This window comes from Hordeum vulgare, chromosome 2H, assembly GCF_904849725.1.
Source record: "Hordeum vulgare subsp. vulgare chromosome 2H, MorexV3_pseudomolecules_assembly, whole genome shotgun sequence".
NCBI lineage: Eukaryota > Viridiplantae > Streptophyta > Magnoliopsida > Poales > Poaceae > Hordeum > Hordeum vulgare.
Genome location: NC_058519.1, coordinates 19,346,559 through 19,355,082, shown reverse-complemented (window position 1 = coordinate 19,355,082; position 8,524 = coordinate 19,346,559).

Below are 8,524 nucleotides of genomic sequence, written 5' to 3'. Positions count from 1 at the left end.
CTTCATAGGTTACCCAAAAGAGACAGTTGGGTACACCTTCTATCTCAAATCCGAGGGCAAAGTGTTTGTTGCTAAGAACGGAACTTTTCTCGAGAAGGAGTTTCTCTCGAGAGAATTGAGTGGGAGGAAGATAGAACTTGACGAGGTTGTCGAACCTCTCATCCCTCTGGATGGTGGCGCAGGGCAAGGGGAAACCTCTGTCATTGCGACGCCGGTTGAGGAGGAAGTTAATGATGATGATCATGAAACTCCAGTTCAAGTTTCTGTTGAACCACGCAGGTCAACGAGATCACGCGCTGCTCCAGAGTGGTACGGTAATCCCGTCTTATCAATCATGTTGTTAGACAACAATGAACCTGCAAATTATGAAGAAGCAATGGTGGGCCTAGATTCCAACAAATGGCTACAAGCCATGAAACCCGAGATAGGATCCATGTATGAGAACAAAGTGTGGACTTTGGAGATACTGCCTGAGGGCCGCAAGGCTATTCAGAACAAATGGATCTTTAAGAAGAAGACGGACGCTGACGGTAATGTGACCGTTTATAAAGCTCGACTTGTGGCAAAGGGTTTTTCACAAGTTCCAGGAATTGACTACGATGAGACTTTCTCTCCCGTAGCGATGCTTAAGTCCGTCAGAATCATGTTAGCAATAGCTGCATTTTTCGATTATGAAATCTGGCAGATGGATGTCAAAACGACGTTCCTTAACGGTTTCCTTAAGGAAGAGTTGTATATGATGCAACCCGAAGGTTTTTGTCGATCCTAAAAATGCTGACAAGGTATGCAAGCTCCAGCGATCCATTTATGGACTGGTGCAAGCATCTCGGAGTTGGAACAAGCGCTTTGATGAGGTGATCAAAGCATTTGGGTTTATACAAGTGGTTGGAGAATCTTGTATTTACAAGAAAGTGAGTGGGAGCTCTGTGGCGTTTCTAATATTATATGTGGATGACATATTACTGATTGGAAACAACGTAGAGCTTTTGGAGAGCATAAAAGGTTACTTGAATAAAAGTTTCTCTATGAAGGACCTAGGAGAAGCTGCTTTCATTCTAGGCATTAAGATCTATAGGGATAGATCAAAACGCCTGATAGGACTTTCACAAAGCACATACCTTGATAAAGTTTTGAAGAGGTTCAAAATGGAACAGTCCAAGAAAGGGTTCTTGCCGGTGTTACAAGGTACGAGATTGAGTAAGACTCAGTGCCCAGCAACTGATGAAGATAGAGAGCATATGCGCTCCGTCCCCTATGCTTCAGCCATAGGCTCTATCATGTATGCGATGCTGTGCACTAGACCGGATGTTAGCCTGGCCATAAGTATGGCAGGTAGGTTCCAGAGTAATCCAGGAGTGGATCACTAGACGGCGGTCAAGAATATCCTGAAGTACCTGAAAAGGACTAAGGAGATGTTTCTCGTGTATGGAGGTGACGAAGAGCTCGCGTAAAAGGTTACGTCGATGCAAGCTTTGACACAGATCCGGATGACTCTAAGTCGCAAACCGGATACGTATTTATTCTTAATGGGGGTGCAGTAAGCTGGTGCAGTTCCAAGCAAAGCGTCGTAGCAGATTCTACATGTGAAGCAGAGTACATGGCTGCCTCGGAGGCGGCTAAGGAGGGTGTCTGGATGAAGCAGTTCATGACAGATCTTGGAGTGGTGCCGAGTGCACTGGATCCAATAACCTTGTTCTGTGACAACACTGGCGCCATTGCCTTAGCAAAGGAACCAAGGTTTCACAAGAAGACCAGACACATCAAACGACGCTTCAACCTCATCCGCGACTACGTCGAGGAGGAGGACGTAAATATATGCAAAGTGCACACGGATCTGAATGTAGCAGACCCGCTGACTAAACCTCTTCCACGGCCAAAACATGATCGACACCAGAACTGTATGGGTGTTAGATTTATTACAATGTAATTCACATGGTGATGTGAGGGCTAGATTATTGACTCTAGTGCAAGTGGGAGACTGTTGGAATTATGCCCTAGAGGCAATAATAAATGTATAGTTATTATTATAATTCCTGTATCAAGATAATAGTTTATTATCCATGCTATAATTGTATTGAATGAAGACTCATTTACATGTGTGGATACATAGACAAAACACCGTCCCTAGCATGCCTCTAGTTGGCTAGCCAGTTGATCGATGATAGTCAGTGTCTTCTGATTATGAACAAGGTGTTGTTGCTTGATAACTGGATCACGTCATTGGGAGAATCACGTGATGGACTAGACCCAAACTAAATAGACGTAGCATGTTGATCGTGTCATTTTGTTGCTACTGTTTTCTGCGTGTCAAGTATTTATTCCTATGACCATGAGATCATATAACTCACTGACACCGGAGGAATGCTTTGTGTGTATCAAACGTCGCAACGTAACTGGGTGACTATAAAGATGCTCTACAGGTATCTTCGAAGGTGTTAGTTGAGTTAGTATGGATCAAGACTGGGATTTGTCACTCCGTGTGACGGAGAGGTATCTCGGGGCCCACTCAGTAATACAACATCACGCACAAGCCTTGCAAGCAATGTAACTTAGTGTAAGTTACGGGATCTTGTATTACGGAACGAGTAAAGAGACTTGGCGGTAAACGAGATTGAAATAGGTATGCGGATACTGACGATCGAATCTCGGGCAAGTAACATACCGAAGGACAAAGGGAATGACATACGGGATTATACGAATCCTTGGCGCTGAGGTTCAAACGATAAGATCTTCGTAGAATATGTAGGATCCAATATGGGCATCCAGGTCCCGCTATTGGATATTGACCGAGGAGTCTCTCGGGTCATGTCTACATAGTTCTCGAACCCGCAGGGTCTGCACACTTAAGGTTCGACGTTGTTTTATGCGTATTTGAGTTATATGGTTGGTTACCGAATGTTGTTCGGAGTCCCGGATGAGATCACGGACGTCACGAGGGTTTACAGAATGGTCCGGAAACAAAGATTGATATATAGGATGACCTCATTTGATTACCGGAAGGTTTTCGGAGTTACCGGGAATGTACCGGGAATGACGAATGGGTTCCGGGAGTTCACCGGAGGGGGGCAACCCACTCCGGGGAAGCCCATAGGTATTTGGGGGGGTCACACCAGCCCTTAGTGGGCTGGTGGGACAGCCCACCAAATCCTATGCGCCAAGGAAGAAAATCAAAGGATGAAAGAAAAAAAAGGGAAGAAGTGGGAAGGGGGAAGGACTCCCTCCCACCAAACCAAGTAGGACTCGGTTTGGGGGGAGAGAGTCCTCCCCCCTGGCTCGGCCGACCCCTTGGGGATCCCTTGGACCCCAAGGCAAGGTCCCCCTCCCTCCTCCTATATATATGGGGCTTTTAGGGAAGATTTGAGACGACTTTCTCACGGCTGCCCGACCACATACCTCCATAGTTTTTCCTCTAGATCGTGTTTCTGCGGAGCTCGGGCGGAGCCCTGCTGAGACAAGATCATCACCAACCTCCGGAGCGCCGTCACGCTGCCGGAGAACTCTTCTACCTCTCCGTCTCTCTTGCTGGATCAAGAAGGCCGAGATCATCGTCGAGCTGTACGTGTGCTGAACGCGGAGGTGCCGTCCGTTCGGTACTAGATCGTGGGACTGATCGCGGGATTGTTCGCGGGGCGGATCGAGGGACGTGAGGACGTTCCACTACATCAACCGCGATCTCTTATCGCTTCTGCTGTACGATCTACAAGGGTACGTAGATCACTCATCCCCTCTCGTAGATGGACATCACCATGATAGGTCTTCGTGCGCGTAGGAAAATTTTGTTTCCCATGCGACGTTCCCCAACAGTTTTAGGGCTGATTTGACACAACTTTTCCACGACAGCCCGACCACATACTTCCACGGTTTTTCCTCTAGATCACGTTTCTGCGGAGCTCGGACGGATCCCTGGTGAGATTAGATCACCACCAACCTCCAGAGCGCCGTCACGCTACCGGAGAACTCATCTACTACATCAACCGCGTTTATTAACGCTTCTGCTGTGCGATCTACAAGGGTACGTAGATCTGAAATCCCCCTCGTAGATGGACATCACCATGATAGGTCTTCGTGCGCGTAGGAAAATTTTTGTTTCCCATGCGACGTTCCCCAACAGTGGCATCATGAGTTAGGTTCATGCGTAGATGTTATCTCGAGTAGAACACAAAAGTTTTTGTGGGCGGTGATGTGCGATTTGCTGCCCTCCTTAGTCTTTTCTTGTTTCCGCGGTATTGTTGGACCGAAGCGGCTCGGACCGACATTACTCGTACGCTTACGAGAGATTGGTTACATTGCTACGAGCAACCCCGTTGCTCAAAGATGACTGGCTTGTGTCGGTTTCTCCAACTTTAGTTGAATCGGATTTGACCGAGGAGGTCCTTGGAGAGAGGTTAAATAGCAATCCATACATCTTCGTTGTGGTGTTTGCGTAAGTAAGATGCGATCCTACTAGATACCCATGGCAACCACGTAAAACATGCAACAACAATTAGAGGACATCTAACTTGTTTTTGCAGGGTATGCTTGTGATGTGATATGGCCAACGACGTGATGTGATATATTGGATGTATGAGATGATCATGTTGTAATATTTAATATCGACTTACACGTCGATGGTACGGCAACCGGCGGGAGCCATAGGGTTGTCTTTAAATTAACGTTTGTGCTTGCAGATGCGTTTACTATATTGCTAGGACGTGTCTTTAGTAGTAATAGCATGAGTAGCACGACAACCCCGATGGCGACACGTTGATGGAGATCATGGTGTGGCGCCGGTGACAAGAAGATCGTGCCGGTGCTTTGTGATGGAGATGAAGAAGCACATGATGATGGCCATATCATGTCACTTATGAATTGCATGTGATGTTAATCATTTATGCATCTTATTATGCTTAGAACAACGGTAGCATTATGAGGTGATCTCTCACTAAAATTTCAAGCTCAAATTGTGTTCTCCCCGACTGTGCACCATTGCACCAGTTCGTCGTTTCGAGACACCACGTGATGATCGGGTGTGATAGACTCAACGTTCACATACAACGGGTGCAAAACAGTTGCACGCGCGGAACACTCGGGTTAAACTTGACGAGCCTAGCATGTGCACGCATTGCCTCGGAACACATGAGACCGAAAGCAGGGGCGGACCTATGTTGAGGTGAGTGGGGGCCTAGGCCCCCACTCAAAATTTGAAACTGCAGCAATATTTGCTTGTGGTTTTTGAAAAATATGCTTAAATTCGTTGATTTTTTAAAGAACATGCCCCCATTCAAAATATTCTCTAGGTCCGCCACTGACTGAAAGGTCGAGCATGAATCGTATAGTTGATATGATTAGCATAGAGATGCTTACCACTGAAACTATTCTCGACTCACGTGATGATCGGACTTGAGATAGTGGATTTGGATCATGTACCACTCAAATGACTAGAGAGATGTACTTTTTGAGTGGAAGTTCTTAAGTAATATGATTAATTGAACTAATTGTCATGAACATAGTCTAATGGTCTTTGCGAATTACGATGTAGCTTGCCCTATAGCTCTACTGTTTTTATATGTTCCTAGAGAAAATTTAGTTGAAAGTTGATAGTAGCAAACTTTGTAGACTAAGTTTGTAAAATCTGAGGATTGTCCTCGTTGTTGCGCAGAAGGCTTATGTCCTTAATGCACCACTCGGTGTGCTGCACCTCGAGCGTCGTCTGTGGATGTTGTGAACATCCGACATACACGTTTCTGATGACTACGCGATAGTTCAGTGCAAAATACTTAATGGCTTAGAAGCAAGGCGCCGAAGACGTTTTGAAAGGTCACGGAACATAAGAGATGTTCTAAAGAGATGAAATAGTGACTTCATGCTTGTGCCCTTGTTAAGAGGTATGAGACCTCCGACAAGATTCTTTGTCCACGAAGTAAAGGAGAAAAGCTCAATCGTTGAGCGTATGCTCAGATTGTCTGAGTACGATAATCGCTTGAATCAAGTGGGAGTTAATCTTCCAGATGAGATGGTGATGGTTCTCCAAAGTCACTGCCACCAAGCTGTGAGAGCTTCCTGATGAACTATAACATATCAAGGATAGACACAATGATCCTTGAGCGATTCACGATGTTTGACATTGCGAAAGTAGAAATCAAGAAGGAGCATCAATAGTTGATGGTTAGTAAAACCACTAAGTTTCGATAAAGGCAAGGGCTAGATGGGATACTTCGTGAAACGGCAAAACAGTTGCTGCACTAATGAAGAGACCCAAGATTAAACCCAAGCCCAAGACTAAGTGCTTCTGTTATGAGGGGAACGGTCACTGAGGCGGAGCTACCCTAGATGCTTGGTAGATAAGAAGGCTGGCAAAGTCGAAAGAAGTATATTTGATATAAATGATGTTGATGTGTACTTTACTAGTACTCCTAGTAGTGCGAGGGTATTGGATACCGGTTCAGTTGCTAAGTGGTTAGTAACACGAAATGAAAGCTACGGAATAAACAGAGACTAGCTAAAGGCGAGGTGACGATAAGTGTTGGAAGTGTTTCCAAGGTTGATGTGATCAAACGTCGCATGCTCCCTCTATCATTGGGATTGGTGGTAAAACCTAAATAATTGTTATTTGGTGTTTGCGTTGAGCATGAACATGATTGGATCATGTTTATTGCAATACGATTATTCATTTAAAGAGAATAATAGTTATTCTATTTGCTTGAATAATTACCCTCAATGGTTTATTGAATCTCGATCGTAGTGTTACACATGTTCATAATATTAGTGCCAAAAGATACAATGATAGTACCACTTAATTGTGGCAGTGCCACTTGAGTCATGTTGGTGTAAAATGCATGAAGAAGCTCCATGCTGATGGATCTTTGTACTCACTCATTTTTGAAACGTTTGAGACATGCAAACCATACATGTTGGTATAAATGCATGAAGAAACTCCATAGAGATGGATCGTTTGGACTCACTTGATTTTGAATCACTTGAGACATGCAAAACATGCCACATGAAACAAAAGAGTAACTTGTTCGGAGTAATGCATTTTTTATGTGTGCAGTCCAATGAGTGATAAGGCACGCAGTGGATATCGTTATGTTCTTACTTCACTGACGATTTGAGTAGATACAGGAGTATTTACTTGATGAATCACAAGTCTGAAATATTGAAAAGTTCAAGGCAATTTCAGAGTGAAGATCGTCGTGACAAGAGGATAAACTGTCTACGATATGATCATAGAGATGATTATCTGAGTTACGAGTTTTGGTAGCAGTTAAGACAATGTGGAAATTGTTTCGCAGTTTATGCCACCTGGAACACCATAGTGTGATGATGTGTCTGAACATCATAGCCGCGCACTATTTGATATGGTGCATACTATGATGTCTCTTATCGAATTACCACTATCGTTTATGGGTTATGCATTAGAGACAACTGCATTCACTTTAAATAAGGGCACCGCGTATTTCCGTTGAGATGACACAGTATATACTGAGGTTTAGAGAAATCTAAGCTGTCGTTTCTTGAAAGTTTGGGGCTGCGATGCTTATGTGAAAAAGTTTCAGTCTGATAAGCTCGAACCCAAAGCGGATAAAAGCATCTTCATAGGATATCCAAAACAGTTGGATACATCTCCTATCTCAGATCCGGGAGCAAAATGTTTGTTTCTAGAAACGGATACTTTCTCGAGGAAAGGTTTCTCTCGAAAGAATTGAGCGGGAGAGTGGTGGAACTTGATGAGGTTATTGAACCGTCACTTCAACCAGTGTGTAGCAGGGCGCAGGAAGTTGTTCATTTGGCGCCTACACCAATTGAAGTGGAAGTTGATGATGGTGATCATTAAGCATTGGATCAAGTTACTACAAACCTCGTGGGTCGACAAGGTCGCATACTACTACAGAGTGGTACGATGACCGTGTCTTGGAGGTCATGTTGTTGAACAACAATGAACCGGCGAGCTATGGAGAAGCAATGGTGGGCCCAGATTCCGACAAATGGTTGGAGGCCATGAAATCCGAGAGAGAATCCATATGTGAGAACAAAGTATAGACTTTGGAAGAACTACTTGATGGTCGTAGGACTATTAAGTAAAGATGGATCTTTAAAAGGAAGACAGACGATGATGGTGAAACGTCACCATTGAGAAAATCTCGACTTGTCGCAAAGATGTTTCTGACAAAATCAAATAGTTGACTATGATGAGACTTTCTCACTCGTAGCGATGCTAAAAGTCTGTTAGAATTATGTTAGTAGTTGCTGCATTATTTATGAAATATTGCACACAGGATGTCAAAACATTGTTTCCTCGACGGTTTCCTTGAGGAAAAATTGCATGTGATACAACCAGATGGTTTTGTCGATCCTAAAGATACTAACAAGTATGAAAGCTCCAACGATCCTTCAACGGACTGGTGAAAGCATCTCGGAGTTGGAACATACACTTTGATGAGATGATCAAAGATTTTGGGTGTGTACAAGGTTTATGAGAAACTTGTATTTCCAAAGAAGTGAGTGGGAGCACTATAGAATTTCTGATAAGTATATGTGGTTGACA